The sequence below is a fragment of the Nothobranchius furzeri genome, chromosome 10, assembly GCF_043380555.1.
Source record: "Nothobranchius furzeri strain GRZ-AD chromosome 10, NfurGRZ-RIMD1, whole genome shotgun sequence".
NCBI lineage: Eukaryota > Metazoa > Chordata > Actinopteri > Cyprinodontiformes > Nothobranchiidae > Nothobranchius > Nothobranchius furzeri.
Window position 1 is genome coordinate 25,769,701 of NC_091750.1, and position 22,076 is coordinate 25,791,776.

Below are 22,076 nucleotides of genomic sequence, written 5' to 3' on the forward strand. Positions count from 1 at the left end.
TCAGTTTAGGAAGTCATCTAACACGGTTTTACTCTGACCTCTGAACCCAGATCAGTGGACTCGCCTCATCTCAGTATGCACCACAGAGAGGATGTCTGCAGGTTCTGGGTTCTAATTTATTTCATGGATCAGAACGTCAGAAACCGGTTCTGATTGGTTCTACCAACAAAACCAAAACACTTTGTTCTGGAATGACTATTTCTAGCTAAACAGAAGTCAGTGACAAGTTAGAGAGTTTCATTTAAAAAAACACATTTTTCTGATTTGAACCAATTTAAATTTCTCTTAAAGTTAAATTTATATCAGATCACAGTAAAAATACATTTCTAAAACTAATCTTTGGTGGTTATTATGCGTCATTCAAACACGTGAGATGAAAACATTAAAAAAATAACACAAAAGTAACAGAAAAAAATGAGGATTAAAAAAATCTGAGAACAGTACCAATCAGGAAAATGTTCACATAATAGGCCAGACTATCTGATCACCCAGGCTAGCATGCTAACCAAGTGTTGCTACTTCATGCTAACAGGTGTTAGCAGATGTTATGTTATGGAAAAAATTATGTTTATTAATTCTTGATCATGGACTCAACTGATTGTAAATGTATTGCTCTATGCCTCTCTGCATGCTCACTCATTCAGACACACCCACACATGCCACTCACACACACACATTCTTGACTTCCCACACACAGAGACAGTCTCTCTCTCTCTCTCTCTCTCTCTCTCTCTCTCTCTCTCTCTCTCTCTCTCTCTCTCTCTCTCTCTCTCTCTCTCTTCCTCCACTCCCATCTCCCTATAAATAAAGTCTGTGACCGGATGTTCTGTGCATTATGCTTTGTGCATTTTGCCACAGTTATAACTGGTTGACTTGTCTGATCATTGTCTCCTTCTCTCTCTGACTGCAAGAAATGGGTTATTGATAAACATATTGATAAAATCCATGATATTATTTGGTCCTTCAAAAGCCGGGGTCCCATCGCCTCGCAGCGCCAGGAGCTGGCGCCGGAAAACTGTCGACAACCTAGATCTCCTCCGGCGATGTGCTTTCGCTGGGGGTCGGTGTGAGGATCTTGACGTCGCTGGGGGGGAGATGCGGATCCATGATCTACTCAAGTCCGAGTGGAGAGATTCGGTGAGACAAGTTTGTTGTTTGTCGCTTTGTTTTGTGGTACTGAGAGAAATCCTAGGTGACCAGGGGTTAAAATTGGTTTTTGAATGTTTTGGCTGGAAATATAAACGCAGCTCTGATTTGGTTTGGTTTTTACGACGCAACTCTGGTGTGATAAGGTATAAATGAATAGACCGGTGTGATAACTCAGAGGTTAAAATTGGTTTTTGAGCGTTTTTGCCGTAAGTATAAACGCAGCTCTGATTTGGCTTGGGTGTTTTGAGCATTTTGCCAGAGAAATAGAAACGTTGCTCTAGTTATCTTGTTGTTGTTGTTTGTTGTCTTAGATGTTATCTGCTTTAATTGTGTTCGAATGGATGAGAGAGTGTCTGGACTTGCTTATTCGTGTAGAAAGAAGGATATGGCAAATCATTTGCACACGTTTCAAGTTGGTGGTCAGACTTTTAAAGTGGTTGGCTGATAAGCGAGCCCCGCTGTGGGTAGATACACAGTTGGAGGATGGATTCGTAAGCCTGAATATTACCTCATGCCGAAGAAGAGACGGTGTGGTATCTATATGAGGGAAAAAATAACTCGCAAAATACCTTTTGAGTCACAAATGTATTATGCTTACGAGGAAGCACAGAGCGGTGGAGAGAAAAAAGGGTTGAAAATGTGAAACAGAGAGGAGGCAAGGCCTGCCTAAGAAATCAAAACAACCGCAGCTGTTCTGAGTCTAAGCCACCAAGGTCAATTGCGGCCTGATGGTTATAACTAGGAAATAAAGATGAAAAATATAATTTGAACAGGTTCTCAAAATTGTGATTTACTTATTTGTTTTGCTATTAAGCACAGCGGTTGAGTACTTTATTGCATTTGAGACCCTCCGTGTGGACATCAGTAAGTCCAGTCAATATATTCCATGTTCAGAATGCACACTGTCCACAGAGGTGGACATGTAGCAAAATTATATGCAAATTATTAAATGTTACAAACAATATTTGTTGAAATTTGTTTCATTCACACCTAAAGATAAATGAAAGACATTGTTAAATAATCATCAACGACTAACATCGATTCATGTCGACTTAGCATTCAAGCTAATACTACATAAGCCAATAGGACACTAAGCATACACAGCTTGTTTGCTCTATTACTTCTTTCAGTGAAAGAAAGATTTTAAGTAAATTTAGCTGAAAAACAATAAATAACTTACCTGTCCAAAAGATACTTTGCCAACTCCTCATCCGTTTTCATGCCGCGTAGATCACAAAAATCTCTCCATCGTGTAAACAATCTCCAATGTAAATTTGACTCAACTGTCTTAAACGTCTTACAGCCACTTTTGAAAAAGGCCTTTTAAACTTTTTAAATGTTTTTTGAGATGTGGAAGGCAGTCGAGGAATCGGTAATTTAGGGTTTTGTTGCTCCATGTTTCTGCAGTAAGCCGAGTGAGGCTCGTGCTCGATGATTGACAGCTGCCCCTGGTGGTAACGCAGCGCTATTGGTCAACGCGTTAGGCTTGCAGAAATATTGGCTGAGCTCTACAGGGCAGGGGAGGGACTTAGGAGAAAAATTAAACATTAAAGATTATTTACTTTTTTAATAAAAGTGAGTCAGATGGTCATAATTAAACATTTTTAAAGTTATTTCACATTTAAAACTTACGAACCCTGCCTTTAACACCAGGCACACTGCGCCGTGATCTCCGTCACTGCATATGAGGGAAAAACAAATTGATCGGATCCTTTTCTGACCTTCCCCACCTACAAAGTTTAATTACAACAATCAAACGTGACAGAGCCTGGATTTGTATTCTGAACAGTATAAACATTTTTTAAAAAGAAGCGTATGACCTGCTCAGTAAAACCACCAACAGGGTGAAAAATATCAGAATATTGTAGGCAGGGACGGGCTACAACTTCTGTATCCATTTTATATAAATCGTTTTATTGATTATCGTCTTATGAAAGATAACTTTGACCTACACGAGGGACCGGTACTGGCTGCTGTCACCTGTTGTGATTGGTCAAAGCAGCTCTCTACTGTCTGAGGCTAGGCCCCGCCCACAACGCCGCAGCTGCTGTGGCTCCCAGTGTTTTCTTTACTGTGGGAAGCGGGTAATAATGGCTCTTTGATGGGAACAGGTTGCCGACCCCTGGTTTAGGCTATCCAGCATTCAAACTGCATTTCTGCAAGAAATGCAATTTATCTAGTTATAGTTATTAGTCGGTTTATTGTTTGAATGCTGTAAAGCATTCAAACTATAGTGATCCTGTTTCTCTTTATAGTTATTAGTCGGTTTATTATTATTCTGCTTCCATACATTTTTTGGCATTTAACTACTTCCACAGTTCCTCAACTATTCACACAATTTTGGTATCAAAACGTTCAGCTCATTCAGCTTATGCCGGCAATGACTTTTGGTATTAAAATGTTTTAGACTTTTTGAGATATTCAGCTTTTTCTGCGATTTTTGGTCCCATTGAAATGAATGGGATTGCTCAATTTTCAGCTAAATCCTATAACTTTTTTGAACTCTTACACTTATAGGTAAACTTTAACCTAGAGACTTAATTCAAGTTTCAACAAACTCACAAGACTTTCAGCTATTACTGGTTAAAAAATATTTTACAAATCTATTACAGTTTTTCTAAAATCACAGGTAGAAGTTGAGGTACGGCTTGAGATTTTCAGAAAAAATCACAAAAATTATAATGGGGAAAGATAGGAGCGGTGACCCTCCCTTGCTCCGTTACTGGCATTGTCCCGAGAGAACCGTAGGTCCGATTGAAATGAGACGCATGCTGGCTTACAGCTTAAGAATATACCTTCGTTTTGAGCTATACTTCATGAATGTACTCCAAATATTGTGGTCGTACAGTTCATTTGTTTGAGAATATTGAAATAAAAAAAATGCTTCCCACCACTCTAAACTGAAAATTCCGCACCCTAACTTTTGACCTTCACATTTTCTGGAAACAACTCTTTCCAACACCCAGAACGTTTGGAGTACCGAAACAAATTATATCTCAAAAAGCAGGAATTTTTGCTTTGATTCAGCTTTTCAGAATGGTTTCATTTTATCTGTAAGTGTTACGGTTCTTTCTCTACAAGCCTCAGTAGGAGGAGAGACCCTGATCCTGTCTCATTGAAACTCGTGTTAAAGAAACAGAGATTTTCTCCTCCGATCAGCTTCAGACAGCTAAAATATTCTCATCATAGCTTCTAGATAATTCATGGTAGGCAAATAAAAATTCACACAGATGACCATCAAAGCCTTCTGCCGCTCACGCTTTTTGAATTTTTCTAATAGGTGCAGCAGTTTTTGAACGGCGATGAGATGTTTCAGAGGTCTGAAATGACATTTGAGCAGCTGAGCTCTGTTAAATGCATGATGTATGAGAGCTTGAAACAAAGATTTCCACCGACCACATCTTTTACAGTAAACTAATAATTTTCTCAAATTTAGTAGGTTTTTTTGTCAGCTTCAAAGTGATGTCTTCATCACAGCTGTTGGTGTTACATTTTTTGTGCTACAATCCCCAGAAGGAGGACTGTGCCAGCTTTTATCCATTTAAACCCCTTTTAAAAAAGGCACCTGTGGCCGACAGACAGCTGAGATGTTCTCATATGTTCTAGAACATTTGTGGTAGGCACACAGGATTCACACACATTACCACGAAAGCCTTCTGCCGCCCACGCTTTTTGAATTTTTCAAATCGGTGCAGTACTTTTCGAATGGTGATGAGAAGTTTGACAGGTCCATTTTCACTTCTGAAGGACAGATTTAAAGGCTTCTCTCATTAACAGGAAGGAGTACAGCTGCAGGCCTCCAACAGCGGGGGGAAAAGGCGGGAAAACAGTGCTGCTCTCTGATTGGTTGAGAGTGTTCAACCATTTTCTGTCCAAGCAGGATCCAGCACCCACACATATGATACATCAAATTGACCAGCTTCGTCTCAGGAATCTTGTATTCAATTTTAAATTTGTTAACTGTTACCATGGTAACACAAGTGCATAAGTACATCCCCAAACAAGTGTCACTGAAATGAATGTGAAAAGCCTAATATTGAGCCTATAACATACTGCTGTTATCTTTCTGAGCTCTATACACTTAAAACTAGCAGCATAGCTGAAATTTTAACACTAGTCAGAAGGCAGCAACCGCCCCCTCCTCCTTCGCTGCTCTCTCATTGGCTGAGAGTTTTCAATTGTCTTCTGCCTAAAAGGAAATATGCACCCACACATATGATACATCAATTCAACCTGCTTGGTCCCAGGAGTCTTTTATTAACTTGATATTGTGTTCTGCATTACCATGGCAACATGCTTAGCAACAACATTTAACAACATTTTAGACACAACTGTATCAACATACTTTTATATAGAAATGTTATTCAAAGTTTAAAAGAGTCATGTGACATTGTACATTGTTTTATTAATGCGGACTCCTGTCATGTGTTACCATGGCAACACAAGGAACTACAAATCACTTTAACCAAGTCTCGTAGGAATGAATATAAAAAGCTGAATATTGAGCCAATAACAGACTCCTGTTTTTGATCTTTTTGAACTATCTGTACTCAAAACTAGAAACAAGTTGAATTTGATTGACCGTCAGAAGGTGGGAAAGTGCCCCGCTCCCTCCCAGCTCCCTGATTGGTTGAGAGAGGTCCATCATCTTCTAGGCTAAATGGAATTACACACCCACACATGTGAGACATCCATGTCCTAAGGAATCCATCCATCCACATATAAATCCATACATACTTCTATCTATCCATCCATCCATCCATATGTAACCGGATTACAGGATACAATAAGATAATTAAAAGAAAAAATAAACAAATGGGCCAATAATTAGGTTCGGGGAGAATTGGAGGTTGTTTAAGAATGACTGGAGTCACGGGTATAGCATGAAACGGTTTATATACTAAATTTTAATAATAATGGGAAATATAACACATAAAGATAACACACAAAAACAGATGAAAACAATCGACAATAGTAAAATGCTCGGTATGAGATTTGATCATATGAGTCACAAGTCAGCCGGCGTCAAGTCAAATCCCCACGCTTGGGGTGAAAGTCAGAGTCCGGTGGTGCGATTTTTTCCTACCGCACCGTTGAGATTGTTCACAGAAGAGAGCAGTCTGCTCTTCAGTTACTTGAGATGTCCTGGTTCGTTCAGTGGTTAAGGCTCGCCATCTCCCTCGTCAGGAAGAAATCCAGTTCTCGTTCCAAGTGAGTGATCATAGGAGTCGGGATCAAACCCAAGGAAAAAAAAAAAACCCAGCCTGTAAACAACAGGACTGTTAGCGAGTTGGCATCGACCCTTCTCGTCACATCACAGCATAAAGTCTTACAGACTTAAACAAATGCTTCACTCTATTGGCATAGCCAATCATGTTTGGGTTCACAGTTCAACTAACATAACATCAATTTGATTGTCTATTAAAATAATTCTCAGTAGCTCTGGAAATATAATTACATATGACAACAATTGTTCAGCTCAATAGGCTCAGTTAGATTCTATTACTCTACACTATTCAACAAGAAATACATTCATGACAACAAGGATACATTTAGTTGTGTTTCTATACAGCATTGTGACACCTTGTATATCTGTAACACAATAAATAAATAAATAAATAAATAAATAAATAAAATGTTCTATAACAAAATTCAACAAAATATAAATTCTGGTCCTTTGGTCCACCTTTGTAAAATAATTCCTCCCTAATCAGTTAGCTTTTATTTATTTTTATTTATCTATTTTTTTTTATTATTAAATGTTTGGTTAAGGGACGCATTGCTAATTCTATGGCGTTAGCTATAACGCCCCTGAGGACCTTGTACATCTAGGCCGTACCACCATTAACTGGCGGTTTGAGCCGTTAACTCCTGGGAATCCCATATGCCCTACCGCCGTTAACTGGCGGTTTGAGCCGTTAACTCCTATATGCCCTACCACCGTTAACTGGTAGTTTGAGATGTTAACTCCTGGGATCTAACGTCTAGCAGCCCACTGCTGTCACCTCGGTTGCTGTAATTAGCTTTTTGAATTTAATAATTTACTGAATTTAATCTCATTCACTCACCAACGCGCTCCAACGGTTCCCTCCTACAGAGGATTGGTTCACTCTGTCGTCTCCACACAAATCTATAAGAATGGAATTAATTTGATAAGCTATTTAAGTTTCCCTTTTTTTTTTTAAGTTGCATCGTTAGCTTTTTCTCTTCTTTTTTCTTTACTCACCGCGTTGGTTCCAAGTTCCTAGCTCTTATTAGAAGGAGTCAAGTCCGCCTCTCCCTCTATCTATGCGGCACCCAAATCAGGGTTCTTCACGGCCTCGACCGTTGTTTTTTTTTTCTCTCTCTCTCTCTCTCTAACCGCTCAGTCTTTGCTTTCTGTATCTGCGTGCTGCACAGCCGTTTGTCTCTCCTCTCGCTCAGCTGCGTCGCACGGTTTTATTTCGCGGAGGCGGGACTTATTTCTCTCAGCCAATGAAATTTCAGATTCCCACCTGGACCAATAGTATACAGCTTTCCTCTTCTGTTTCTGTTAGTGATGTTCAAGATTCTTGTTTTAACCGATGTTTAATATTAAACTCGTTATTTTAGTTATTCACCCTTCCAATAATTCATTATGAAATTATCTATTAGTTAATTAGATATCTATTAATTAGTATTGTTAATTTCCTTAATTTATATTTTATATTTTATCTAAATTGAGGATGGATCATATTAGTAAGCCAATTAGTTAATACCTCATTAAGGTTCTAGCTTCTGGGTTACATCCTCCCCCATTAAATATCATGCACGTCCCTGTGCATTGTTTCTACGGGGTACACAACTTCTTGAGTAAGAGAGTCAATAAAAGCTTTATTAAGTCCTTGGAAAAGGGACCTAACTACGGTCACTAGTGGATTGCCCAATTGAGAGTAAGTTAGTCTTTGAGGAGGCTGACTACTTCGTTCAGATCTCCTGACATACATCTCTGGTTGCACAGTATCATGCTCATCCGTTTCGGTTTGATTCTCAACTGAGACAGGACGAAGTGAGCTCTCTGTTTCCGACAGAGCTGATGAGCTATTCTCTAAGACTTTGGTCTTTTCAGATGTATGTGTCTGATCGTGTATGATGGGTTCAAAACTTACATCACGTTGCTGCGACTTTAGGACACCATCCAATTGAGGTAGGTTTGTGTTAGTTTCATCCCCCGTTTCTACGTCAGGTAAGTATACTTCGTTTTTTTTTCGTTTTTTCAGGTAAGTATGTTGCTGCTTCTTTCACTCTTTCAGGTAAGAATGTCGCAGTTTCACTCATTCTGTCAGGTAAGAATGTTTCGGTGTTGATGCCTTTGTCAAGTAAGGACAATTCAGCATTTTCATTACCAGCTAAGGTTGGTTCCTTGCGATCCCCTGTGTGTAAGGATAGTGTGTTTTGTTGTTGAATATTATTTACCGGTCCTGAATCTGCTATGAGTTCCCTATTTGGCAAGGTGACCGCTATTTGATAGGATGGTCGGTTTAGCACTTGTGGAAGATCAGAGTAATAAAACTCATCTACCTCTTCGTCAAGTGGCTCATCTGGGTCAGGTTCTAAGGCTGAACTCTGTCTTGTATGAGGTCTGCTAGGTTTCGTAACGCGTTCTGTTTCATTTTCTAATGAAGAGAGAAAACCACAAGGCAGTAAAAGATCTCTGTGGAGTGTTCTGTTGGGTCCTTCTCCGTTCTCTGGTTTTACAGTGTATACTGGCAAGTTTTCCATCTGTTTGAGAACTATATACACTGTTTGCTCCCATTTGTCTGCTAATTTATGCTTTTCTCTTAAGCGAAGATTTCGGACTAAAACACGATCTCCCACACCTAGTGTGGACTCACGAATGTTTCTGTCGAACCATTCTTTGTTCTTCCTCGCTGTTTTTTGAGAGTTTTTTATGACAATGTCATAACTCTGTTCCAGATGACTCTTCAGTTCTTTAACATACTGAGAATGAGTTATAGAGGGCTTGTTCAAATGCGGTAACCCAAAGGCAATATCTATAGGCAACCGAGGCTGCCTACCGAACATTAGCTCGTAGGGAGAGTATCCCGTCACGTCATTTTTTGTACAATTGTACGAGTGAGTAAGTGGTTTTACAAAATCGCGCCAGTGATGTTTCTCAGTGGCTTGTAAAGTTCCCAACATGCTGAGTAATGTACGATTGTACCGTTCAACGGGGTTGCCACGAGGGTGATAAGGGCTCGTTCTGACTTTACGGATACCAAGTAAAGAACAAAGTTCCTTGATTGTACGTGATTCGAAATCCCGTCCCTGATCACTATGAAGACGCTCAGGAAACCCGTAGTGGACTAAAAAATGTTCCCACAGGTTCTTCGCGACGGTGGTGGCTTTCTGATCTTTGGTTGGGATGGACACTGCATACTTTGTAAAATGGTCTGTAATCACTAAGACATCTTTAGTGTTCTTACTGTCTGGTTCTATGGAGAGAAAATCCATGCAAACTAACTCCATAGGTCTGGTGGTGGTAATACTCACCATTGGAGCAGCTTTGTCAGGGAGGGCCTTCCGACGGATACATCTTTCGCAAGTTTTAACTTTGATTTCGATATCACTAGCCATTCTTGGCCAGTAAAAACGGGACTGAATGAGATCTGTCGTACGTTCAACCCCAAGATGCCCCATATCATCATGTAGGCTTTGCATGACTGTTGAACGTAATGAATCAGGCAAGACTAACTGCAATGATGTCTCTGGTCCTAATTGGCGTCTCCGGTACAGTAAATCATTTTGAAACTCAAACCGTTTCCACTCTCTCAAAAGGTTAAGAACCACCGGGGGTTCTGCAATAGTATCAGTTGGCGGTTTATTGTCAGTCATAAGCAGCTGAATGACTCGGCCAATGGTTGGATCTTTCCTCTGCAAGGAGACAAGGTCAGCATGGTTATACTTGGGCACAGCAAAGAAACTGTCACTATTGTCTTCCAACTGGAATAGGTCTGGAATGGCCGCTGCAGACATGGCAAGTGACTGAACTAAACCACAAGGAGAATCAGTCTCATCCAAGACCATGTGCTTTTGGCATGTTGCCTTCACTGCTTCGGCTTGAAGTTGAAGCTCGACTTCTTTGACAGAGGATAAAAGATGAGATCGGAACTCATCTAGTCGTTGGCATTCCTCAGTGAATTTTGAGTTGTCTTCAGGTTTATCATGCAGCCTCCTAGACAGGCCATCCGCGTCAACGTTCTGTGTACCTGCACGGTATCTGATGTCAAAATTATAGGTGGACAACGCAGCTAGCCAACGATAGCTCGTTGCATCGAGTTTTGCCGTTGTTAAGAGGTAAGTTAACGGATTATTATCAGTAATGACAGTGAATGTGTTCCCATACAAATAGTCATGAAACTTATCTGTTATGGCCCACTTTAAGGCTAGAAACTCCAACTTGTGCGCAGGGTACCTAGTTTCACTAGAGCTTAAACCGCGACTTGCATAAGCGATTACCTGTGTGACACCGTTTTGCACTTGGTATAGCGCTGCACCGAGTCCGGTCGTACTAGCATCTGTGTGTACTAGATATGGGAGTTTTGCGTCAGCGTAGCCAAGAACTGGCGAAGTGGTAAGTTTTTCAATAATAGTTTGAAAGGACTTCTCACAGTCTTGGCTCCAACGATTCCCAAAGGGTTCTTTGGGGTTCAAGTACTTTGATCTACATGGTGGTGTTTTAAAGTTTTTCCGTTTGGGTGGATAACCAGCCGTGAGAGATGTTAGTGGCTTGACAATATTTGAGTAATCTTTAACGAAGCGTCGGTAATAACCGGTAAATCCTAAGAAAGATTGGAGTTCCTTCAAAGTCTGAGGCTTCGGCCATGTTTTGAGTGCTTCCACCTTATCTGGATCGGTTTTTATGCCATCTCGAGATACTATATGTCCAAGATAACGCACAGATGTCTGGAAAAAACGACACTTATCTGGTGATAGCTTGAGTCCGTATTCTCTAAGCCGTTCAAGAACGTGAGAAAGTCTGGTTTCGTGTTCTTCCAAGGAGTTGGAAAAGACAATCAAGTCGTCTAGGAAAACTAACACTTCCTTCAGATTAATGTCCTTCATACACTTTTCCATAACCCGTTGGAAAGTGCTTGGAGCATTTGTTATTCCTTGTGGCATACGGTTAAATTCATAAAACCCAAACGGGCAAACAAAAGCAGTTTTAGGTTTATCCTTTTCACACATCTCTATTTGATAGTAACCTGACTTGAGGTCCATCACAGAAAACCACTGTGATCCAGCGAGAGCAGAAAAGGACTCCTCCAAGTTAGGCAGGGCATATGCGTCGCGAATGGTTTGCAGATTAAGCTTTCTATAGTCTATACATAGACGTACCTCACCATTCTTTTTCCGAACTACCACTATTGGTGAGGCAAATGGAGACTCCGACTCTCTTATTATACCGGTTTCCAAGAGGGCTTCCAAATGTTTTCTCACGGCTTCATAATCATGTGGATGAATCGGCCGAGATTTCTGTTTGAATGGGGTCTCGTCTTTTAAGTTGATGTGATGTCTTATCTGTTGTGTATGACCAAAATCAAGATCGTGGTGCGAAAACACATCGGAGTAAGTGTTAAGTTTGTTGGTGATCCTCCCTTTCCATTCTTCGGACAAGGGCGAAGTACCGAAGTCAAAACTGAGAGGAGGGTTTGAAGGTGAAGTCTGTTGCTGCGAACTACACGCCGCAAGTACTTTCTGATCACTTTTGTCAGGTTCTGGATATGGCATAACACGATCGGCTTTAACTAACTCAGCGATCACACAGTTAGTGGGTAATGTGATGTCATGGTTAGTTTCGTTTCTTAGTACAACAGGTACTTTGTATGGACCATATGAAGGTAAGGAAATGAGGCAACAGTCTACAATTATACCCCCTGGTAGAGAACCATTGGTGGGTTGTTCAATGAGTGCATAAGGCTCATGCTTGTTTTGGCTGGGTTGCATAAACCCTTCTAGTAACAGTTTTTTATTTGCAGGGAGAACTTCTTGGGTTCTCCCTCGAAGTTTCACCACACCAACTCGTCCATCTTTGCTTTGTTTTTTTCTGACTGCTAAGGCTTTTAGCACGTGTTGGTACCCATAAGAGAGTGCCTTGGAATCAGGTAAGTTATTGGCAGACAATTGCTCATACAAAGGATCGAGTGTGTTTGTGCCAATGAGTAGTGGTGTATCAGAGTTTGAGCTTATATCCGGAACCACTAACGCAAGGGTAGGTAACTCAAGTCCAGACTGATCGAGCTCTTTTGGAAATGTGACACTTATCTCTATGTATCCTAAATAAGGAACTGCTTGACCGTTTGCGCCCTCGACTTCTAACAGATTACTGATGGGTTTAATTGAGAGGTCAGGTAAGTGTTCTTGGTAAAAAGAATTGGCAATGGTGGTTACCTGGGACCCTGAATCCAGTAAACAATTACATTCAACACTGTTAACTGAGACTGTAGCTGTGCATCGCCCACCCACTAATCTTTTGGGAAGTTTTGGCACTGAATGAGCATGAACTGGCTTGCAAAAAAGTCTCTCTGTCCTTTCCTTAGAGGGACTTGGTTCTACTTTAGCACCTATCTGTCCCACGATAGGAGCTTCTACCGGTTTAAAGGAGGAGACTGAGCAATTGGCTTTGACATCTCCCACTCGCGCTGCTTCTGTCTAAGAGCAAGTCTTTTAGTTGCAACTAGTGCTGGATTTGGCTCGTTGCTACAGCTAGAAGCTATGTGCCCATCTTCTCCGCACTTAAAACAGTATCCAGGCTTTGGTCTGGGCACCACTGCTGTTATCTGCTGAATCTGTTTGGGCTCATCTGGAATTTTAGTCCCCACACGGGGTTTTGACTCTTTTTGAGTTTTCTTTGCCTTTTTATCTGTGTTGTTAACCTTAAGCTGTGCAATTTGGCTCCTGAGCTCAGCGATTTGTTTGCGTAAGTCATCACAGTTATCATCTATTTCCAGTTCACAAGTGTTTTTACTCTGAGAGCATGTTGTTTGCACATTTGAATACACTCTAGTTCGTTGTGCCCCTAAGTGTTGTTTCATGCGTGCTGCTTTAGTAGCCTGTTTGTCTTCTTCAGTGCGCAGTTTGAGGAGAAGTGCTGTAAAATGAGGCGGGTTGTCTTTCTTTTGTTCGAGTTGCAGGTTTGAAATCAGCGAGCTGTCCCAACAGCCTCTGCAAAACTGCTTGAGCAGCTGCTGGTCGGCGTCACTGGAGGAAATTCCATTCCTCTGAATAACTAGGTTTAACAAGGTGTATAACCTCTGAAAGTAATCGGAAGGTTTTTCACCACTGTCCTGGTTTGTGTTTAAGAAGCGAGCAAAGAGCTCGTCGCCGTCTTCGACAGCTGCGTAAGCTGAATCGAGATGTTCAAGGTACGTTTCCGGGTCGGATTTTGGACTAAGAGCTTTAACGATGCTCGCTGCTGGGGCTGACAGACTCTCCACGATTCTTCGTACAATTTGGGACTTGGTGAGTGAAGGATCATTTATGCATAACACTACACTACTATGCCAAGTATCATAGTCAGTTTCAAAAGAAGGGTGTGGAACTCGCCCTGAGAACGGTTTTAGTCTGTATTGTGAAGTAGGCGGAGGGATAACCTCACTGCTTTTAACAATGTGTTCCACAATAACTCGCTGAACCTCAGGTGTGTTTAAAAGATTTGGTGGAATGCAAGGGTTTTGTTTTCCAGTCTCTGTAGGTGGACAATTGTCCTTTGAGTTGTTCATATAGTTAACTTCTGGTGTTAAAGGCAGGGAATATGTAACTTGGTCACTATGGAGCATTGGCTCTGGTTCAGTGACTGGTTCAGATGCATGGGTATCCCTTCCTAAAGATTCCCCAATTTTTGCCAGTTCCTCCATTAGAAGGTCTTTAAATGATTGATTGCTACGCGCAGCTATGTCCCTGAGCTCTGACAGATAGGCATCAGTGGCAGATGTGCTAGTTTCTAGACTGTACACGCTGGCTAGGTCTTGAATATGAAAGAAAACATCTGGGTTCCTAGTACAAGGTTTGTCATAGGGTAAACATTGTTTCTTTAATTCCTTAACAGTGGCTTCATGTTGAAACTCCACAATAATCTGATCACAGTTTGGTAACTTAATGCGCCTGTTAACTGGTCCGAATCCTTCCATAAACCCAAAGACTTCGTTATCAAGGTCTGTATCAGTTAACCCACTGATTAAAACAGCATTTGAAACTTTGACCTTTTCCGTTTTCACAACTTCCATTTTAGAACACTCAAAAGTACCAATAATGCCAAAATGGCAAACCACTGTGACCTCCAGGCACTCTTATGATGTCAGTCAATGGTTAGCTAAGGTAACAACTCTACAATTCTCCTGGCTGGCTCGCCAAGTTTTATGTAACCGGATTACAGGATACAATAAGATAATTAAAAGAAAAAATAAACAAATGGGCCAATAATTAGGTTCGGGGAGAATTGGAGGTTGTTTAAGAATGACTGGAGTCACGGGTATAGCATGAAACGGTTTATATACTAAATTTTAATAATAATGGGAAATATAACACATAAAGATAACACACAAAAACAGATGAAAACAATCGACAATAGTAAAATGCTCGGTATGAGATTTGATCATATGAGTCACAAGTCAGCCGGCGTCAAGTCAAATCCCCACGCTTGGGGTGAAAGTCAGAGTCCGGTGGTGCGATTTTTTCCTACCGCACCGTTGAGATTGTTCACAGAAGAGAGCAGTCTGCTCTTCAGTTACTTGAGATGTCCTGGTTCGTTCAGTGGTTAAGGCTCGCCATCTCCCTCGTCAGGAAGAAATCCAGTTCTCGTTCCAAGTGAGTGATCATAGGAGTCGGGATCAAACCCAAGGAAAAAAAAAAACCCAGCCTGTAAACAACAGGACTGTTAGCGAGTTGGCATCGACCCTTCTCGTCACATCACAGCATAAAGTCTTACAGACTTAAACAAATGCTTCACTCTATTGGCATAGCCAATCATGTTTGGGTTCACAGTTCAACTAACATAACATCAATTTGATTGTCTATTAAAATAATTCTCAGTAGCTCTGGAAATATAATTACATATGACAACAATTGTTCAGCTCAATAGGCTCAGTTAGATTCTATTACTCTACACTATTCAACAAGAAATACATTCATGACAACAAGGATACATTTAGTTGTGTTTCTATACAGCATTGTGACACCTTGTATATCTGTAACACAATAAATAAATAAATAAATAAATAAATAAATAAATAAATAAAATGTTCTATAACAAAATTCAACAAAATATAAATTCTGGTCCTTTGGTCCACCTTTGTAAAATAATTCCTCCCTAATCAGTTAGCTTTTATTTATTTTTATTTATCTATTTTTTTTTATTATTAAATGTTTGGTTAAGGGACGCATTGCTAATTCTATGGCGTTAGCTATAACGCCCCTGAGGACCTTGTACATCTAGGCCGTACCACCATTAACTGGCGGTTTGAGCCGTTAACTCCTGGGAATCCCATATGCCCTACCGCCGTTAACTGGCGGTTTGAGCCGTTAACTCCTATATGCCCTACCACCGTTAACTGGTAGTTTGAGATGTTAACTCCTGGGATCTAACGTCTAGCAGCCCACTGCTGTCACCTCGGTTGCTGTAATTAGCTTTTTGAATTTAATAATTTACTGAATTTAATCTCATTCACTCACCAACGCGCTCCAACGGTTCCCTCCTACAGAGGATTGGTTCACTCTGTCGTCTCCACACAAATCTATAAGAATGGAATTAATTTGATAAGCTATTTAAGTTTCCCTTTTTTTTTTAAGTTGCATCGTTAGCTTTTTCTCTTCTTTTTTCTTTACTCACCGCGTTGGTTCCAAGTTCCTAGCTCTTATTAGAAGGAGTCAAGTCCGCCTCTCCCTCTATCTATGCGGCACCCAAATCAGGGTTCTTCACGGCCTCGACCGTTGTTTTTTTTTTCTCTCTCTCTCTCTCTAACCGCTCAGTCTTTGCTTTCTGTATCTGCGTGCTGCACAGCCGTTTGTCTCTCCTCTCGCTCAGCTGCGTCGCACGGTTTTATTTCGCGGAGGCGGGACTTATTTCTCTCAGCCAATGAAATTTCAGATTCCCACCTGGACCAATAGTATACAGCTTTCCTCTTCTGTTTCTGTTAGTGATGTTCAAGATTCTTGTTTTAACCGATGTTTAATATTAAACTCGTTATTTTAGTTATTCACCCTTCCAATAATTCATTATGAAATTATCTATTAGTTAATTAGATATCTATTAATTAGTATTGTTAATTTCCTTAATTTATATTTTATATTTTATCTAAATTGAGGATGGATCATATTAGTAAGCCAATTAGTTAATACCTCATTAAGGTTCTAGCTTCTGGGTTACACATCCATCTAACATCAATCCAACAATCCATCTGTCATTTCATTCATCCAACCATTCATCCATCCCATATCAAGTCTGAACATATGTTAATCTATCAGTTTCAGATACCAGCAAATGTTTCTAAATTCACAATTCAGCCAAATGTAAAAATGTACCCATTAAACTATTCTCAATCAAATGCCAGCTGTTTAACATTTCAACTTTTGAGTTTTTAATCAATGTTCAAAGATTAAAGTTTTCTGCTGTTTAGCATTTTTTGTCCATTCTTCACCTATATTCTGAGTTTTATTACACTTGTTGGTGATTTTTGCTTCTAAATCATTGAATGCATTCAGCTCATTTTGACAGTTTAGCTTAGTTTCAGCTTCACTTCAGCTATTCAGCAGCTTCAGCAATCAGTTTCTGAATTCAGCATATGATGGTAATTTCACAGTTCAGCGAAATGTGAATATTAAACTGTTAAACTAGTCCTACTGAAATAACAGGTGTGTAGACATTTTAGCTGTCCAGCTTTTAAAACAATGTTCAAAAATTTCAGTTTTCTGCTGTTTAGGATTAGTTTTCTTGATTCTTCACTTACTTTTTGTGCTTTATTTGCTTGTTGGTGTTTTTTGCTTTCACATCTTTCACTACATTCAGGTCATTTGCCAGTTTAGCTTAGTTTCAGCTTCACTTCAGCTATTCAACAACTTCAGCAATCAGCAGAGGTGGAAAGTAACGAATTACATTTACTCACGTTACTGAAATTGAGTAGCTTTTTTGTAAATTTATAATTTTTAAGTCGTTTTTAAAATCTGTACTTTTACTTTTACTTGAGTAAGTTTTTAAAAAAGAATTGTAATTCGCTACATTTTAAATCATATCAGTTACTGAGTAAAAATAAATTGTAGGCTTAATAAATTAAAAATATTACGTGTAGCAGCGTTGGAACAGAAAGAGACTGCTGCATGAGCGCCACGTCTAAACCGGGTGGGCTACACGCTTTACGATGAGGACAAACAGCCATTTTTACCGCAGTTTTGCTCAAAAACATCAGTTCAGTCCCTGTGATCCACTCGCTGTTTACCTCCTCTCTCCCTCCTCTCCTGTAGGTTGGAACCCGCACCTTCGCGCACCGGTGTGACGTCATCAGAATCCTGCTCGGTTCGGCAACCAGACTCGGTTCCGTGTTTGAAATGTGTTTCCTTAACGCGCACGGAAGCGGCAAAATTACTTTTAGCGCTCCTAAGAAGCCGATTATCAGCGCTCTGCTCATAAAACAGAAGACCTGCAGGCCTCTGTGAGTTAAAACATCCTGATACTGTTCAGGTGTAAACATTGTGCTCCATCCCTGTGTTTGAACTCAGAAGATGTTTCTTGATGCCACAGATATGTGATGATTTAGCTTGTTTCTTTTTTTTACTCCAGAATAAGAGATTAAATTATTACAAAAAAAGTTCAGTGTAGTTAAATTAGCCATTCAAAAGATTCTAACATGCTGCTGTGTGTGTGTGTGTGTGTGTGTGTGTGTGTGTGTGTGTGTGTGTGTGTGTGTGTGTGTGTGTGTGTGTGTGTGTGTGTGTGTGTGTGTGCATAAGACAGCATGGCTTCATCAAATCCATGCATCCTATATCTTGGCTGAAGTAATGGCTCAGGAAAATAACTTGTATTTAATAAACAATGATGTCTCTGCAGTGTTTATGATAATGTTTTATCTTATTTTTGGTCTGGGAGGTGTAACTTATCATGATGCAAGCCTTTTAAAACATGTTAAAGTGTTACAAGAGGAGATAAATGCATGAATTTGAAGTTCATATTTGGAGACCAACCTTCACAGATTGGAGGCTCACGCTGGTTCTAGTAACACCTGTTCTGACAGGACGGACGTTACGGGACCCTTAAGGATTCCAGTTGGATGATTGGAGGATTATTTAGGAGGACTGGAATGAACAAACTGATTTCAGTGGTGAAGGGTTAAAGGTATTGGCTCGGCATTAAAATTGTAGAAATGCAAAATAACTACACTTTATTATCTATATAAACATGTACTGGGTCCAGTTTTTTATTTTATTAAGGACTTTTGTCATAAATCATTACAGAAAATCCAAATCCTCTCCTCCAGACAGTGAAGAACTGTGTTTCGCATACGTCACTCCAGCACGTAAAACAAGCTAGCTGCTGATGCTAATATTGTGAATCACTGTTATTTGTTTACTTTGATGTTCCTAATTATTACGTAAAATTGCGTTTACAGCTGCAGCAAAAGGTCTGATCCATGTATCTGTGTCCAACACTCATTTTTAAATAACAGGTCTGATCTAAAATAATAACCTACATCTTTAAATCCATCTAGAACCGCACCGCTACTTCTGGACTCTAGACGAGTCCCGTTAGCATGACTGCAGCAAAACTAACCGTGTTCGCTCCGGTAAGGAAAGAACAAGTCCTCTGGGAAAGCTACGACACACACACACGCGCACACACAGATATAATCTAAAAGATGATCTCTATATTTCAACATTAAAACCTCCATGACATCCTGGATTAGTGCAAACAACGAGTTGAGCTAAGGAGTTACTCCAGCATCAGGAAGATTTATTCTGGTAAATTGTTGGTTAAATATTTTCCAGAGTTATGTCAATAAATACACACAGCAGGAAAACTGTAGATTACTGAACTGCGGAGAGCTGACCAGGAACAACGGTGGTGGCAAAACCCAGTTGGGTCTGTGATGGAGTGATGCACGCCTGGAGTGATTGCCATCTCATCCACAGTAAGCACACACTCTCTTTCCATCTCTGTCAGATTTTAAAACTTCAAACTGAGCATGTCACACACCTCTCCTAACACACCTGGTTCCAGTTTAATGGGCTGCATTTGTCTGTGCATGGTTCTAACATCAGGCAGAGGGATACTCATGTCCTGAAGAAACCTGTAGCCTGTTGAACCCACTGAAAAACGGAGCTGTACGGCCTTGTTTACTCCATTTAATGCCTCTTTGTGTTTTTCATGCCTTTTTGATTGTCTGTTTCCTCCCTTAGGTTTTCCAGCTGGGTTCCCAGGTTGCATCGCCTGTTCCTTTCTCCTCCTGGCCCTGACGCCGGCTTCTCATGGCCTCCTGGGATGTCCTTCTCTCCTGATACCATCTCATGTCCCCCCCCTCACTTTCCCTCATCTCATTTGCCTCACTGCTGCTGCTGCTTTCCTCATTCTCTGAAATTATAATGGCACTGTTAGAATAAAGAATCATTTTAAAATACAATAAATAAAAATGTCTTAATATTTCAAAAGATTTGTACCACAGTTTACTTGAGTACAATATGTGTGGTCACTGGTCAGTGGATCAACATGCAGTGGTTCTGCTGTACTTCTCACTGCGGGGTCCTTCCTCCTCCTTGGTTCAGGGCGATGAACAAACACAGCATCAGCCCTGAGTCTCACCTTGCCTTGCCTAAGCTTAGTAAACGGTCCCTCCTCACAATGTGCCTGTAGAGTGGTGTATTAGTTTATTTCCTGCCACATTTAACAGTTTAGTTGCAGCCTTGTGCAGCTGAGAGCAGAACGTGTAGAGCCTTGATAGAAAACATTTGAGAGGGCACGTTAAACTCACTGCACACAGCTTTTTGTTATTGTGATCTCTGGTCATGGTGAGGTTGCTCCTGCTGACTTGAGACAACCATTTTCTTCTTCTCTCTGCATCTTTGGGGAAGCCATAATTCTGATTCCTCCCTCAGACCGATTGCTATATGCAGCGCAGCCAACTACGGTAAGATAATCAACCTATAAAGGGATTATTAAAATACAGTTTTTGTACATATAGAAACCAAAAACATAGAGATGTAAAATTACATTTCAAAATTTTATCCAACCCTAAAATTAGTAATTTCAAATTTTAACCCACGGACAAATTTTATTTTAAGAATAATCAAAATAAAATTATTCAAAAGAGTTTCATTAGGTCTTGAGTACATTGCTCATAATTAATGATTCAGCTTATTTGTGCATATGTGATGACTAAACATATTGTTGGTAAAATGCTTTATTAAAAATGCTATTATACATGTTGTACAAGTTTGGTGTTCATTTTTTCACAAATAACACTTTTTTTATCTACTGTGATGAACCATACAGTTTTGCTGAAGTTTTCTTTTTAATTAGTTGCTATAGAAACCAGATAAACTGGGTTATAGATGCATGTACTGTCTTCACATAAAAACATAAAGTAATGATTGTAAAATGTATTCTACTGAACATAATAGATCATATTAGAGCAGTGTGTTGCATTACTACATCAAATTTATTGCTATAGTATATTATAGTAATGTATGTGGTCTAAATGTGTGCTACAGTGTGTTAGGACTGTCGTATTCCTGTAGAACAGTTATGGGTGTTTGTCTTCCTACAAATGCTCAGAAAAATATAAATAGGCTACTTTGTGAAGGAGTTAGGATATAATATATAATATCATTCAATAATTACCACAAATCGCCAGGGGAAATGTGATTATATTAATTTTTTTGTATTTGTCCCACCACACGCCATTCAAAATGACTGGCGCTGGAATGTTTGGAACTGAGAGCTCCATGAACCACGTGACCACGAGTCGGTGAGTTCAAAGAGTGTCGTAACTCTCTACAGCTCTGACAGAACCCTGCCCTCCTCTCCCAATGATTGGACAGGAATTCGAGAAACGTGATTGGTAGCCAAGTTCCTCCCACCCATGGACGTAATTTTGGGGGGGGGACAGGGGGGACATGTCCCCCCCCACTTTTTCCAAAGTCAAGTTTTGACCCCTGCACTTTTTACCATCCAAAAACAATATTACGCTATATTAAATTGACACTAGTTGAGCTCTAGGACCAAGCAGAAAACAACCGCTTGTGTTGAAGCCTGTTTCCCATTAGAGCATACTGTAAAGATCCCCCCCCCCCCCCCGTGTCCCCCCCACTTCTAAAGTGAAAATTACGTCCATGCTCCCACCGACGCTAGAATTGAGACAAAATGATCTGTAACACTGTAGATTTGAGGTTTGTACCTGTAGAATGAAAGGTGTGTTTTGAGAGTTTTGATTTCAAACATGTACATTGATTTTTTTATTTTGGAAGTCTGCTAGGTAAAAACCGAAAGTTTCATGTTTCTGAATGAATGTTTGATGTTACAAACTGAGTAGTAAATGTACAAAATAAAAGTTTGATTTTACAAAATAAAAAAATACATGTACAAAATACAATGTTCCTGTTACAAAACAAGAAATACAAGTACAAATTGAGAATTACAAGTTAGAAAACTAAAGTTACAAGTTACGAACCATGTCATGAAACATGTTCCAAGTTACAAAACTTGGTACAAGTTACATTGAATATTGTCCCAATCCTAGCTCCATACTTTAAGAGCCACATTAGAGCCCTGCACGGGCCTAAAATCTGAGCCCATGTCTGGCCCGGCCTGAGGGGGTGGCGCCCCAGCCCGAAAAGGTTTTCAGGATTCTCTGGCCCAGCCCGACTTTTTTTAACCAACTAAATGAAAACGAAGTGCGTCAATCCTGACCAATGTGTTAAAAGACGTG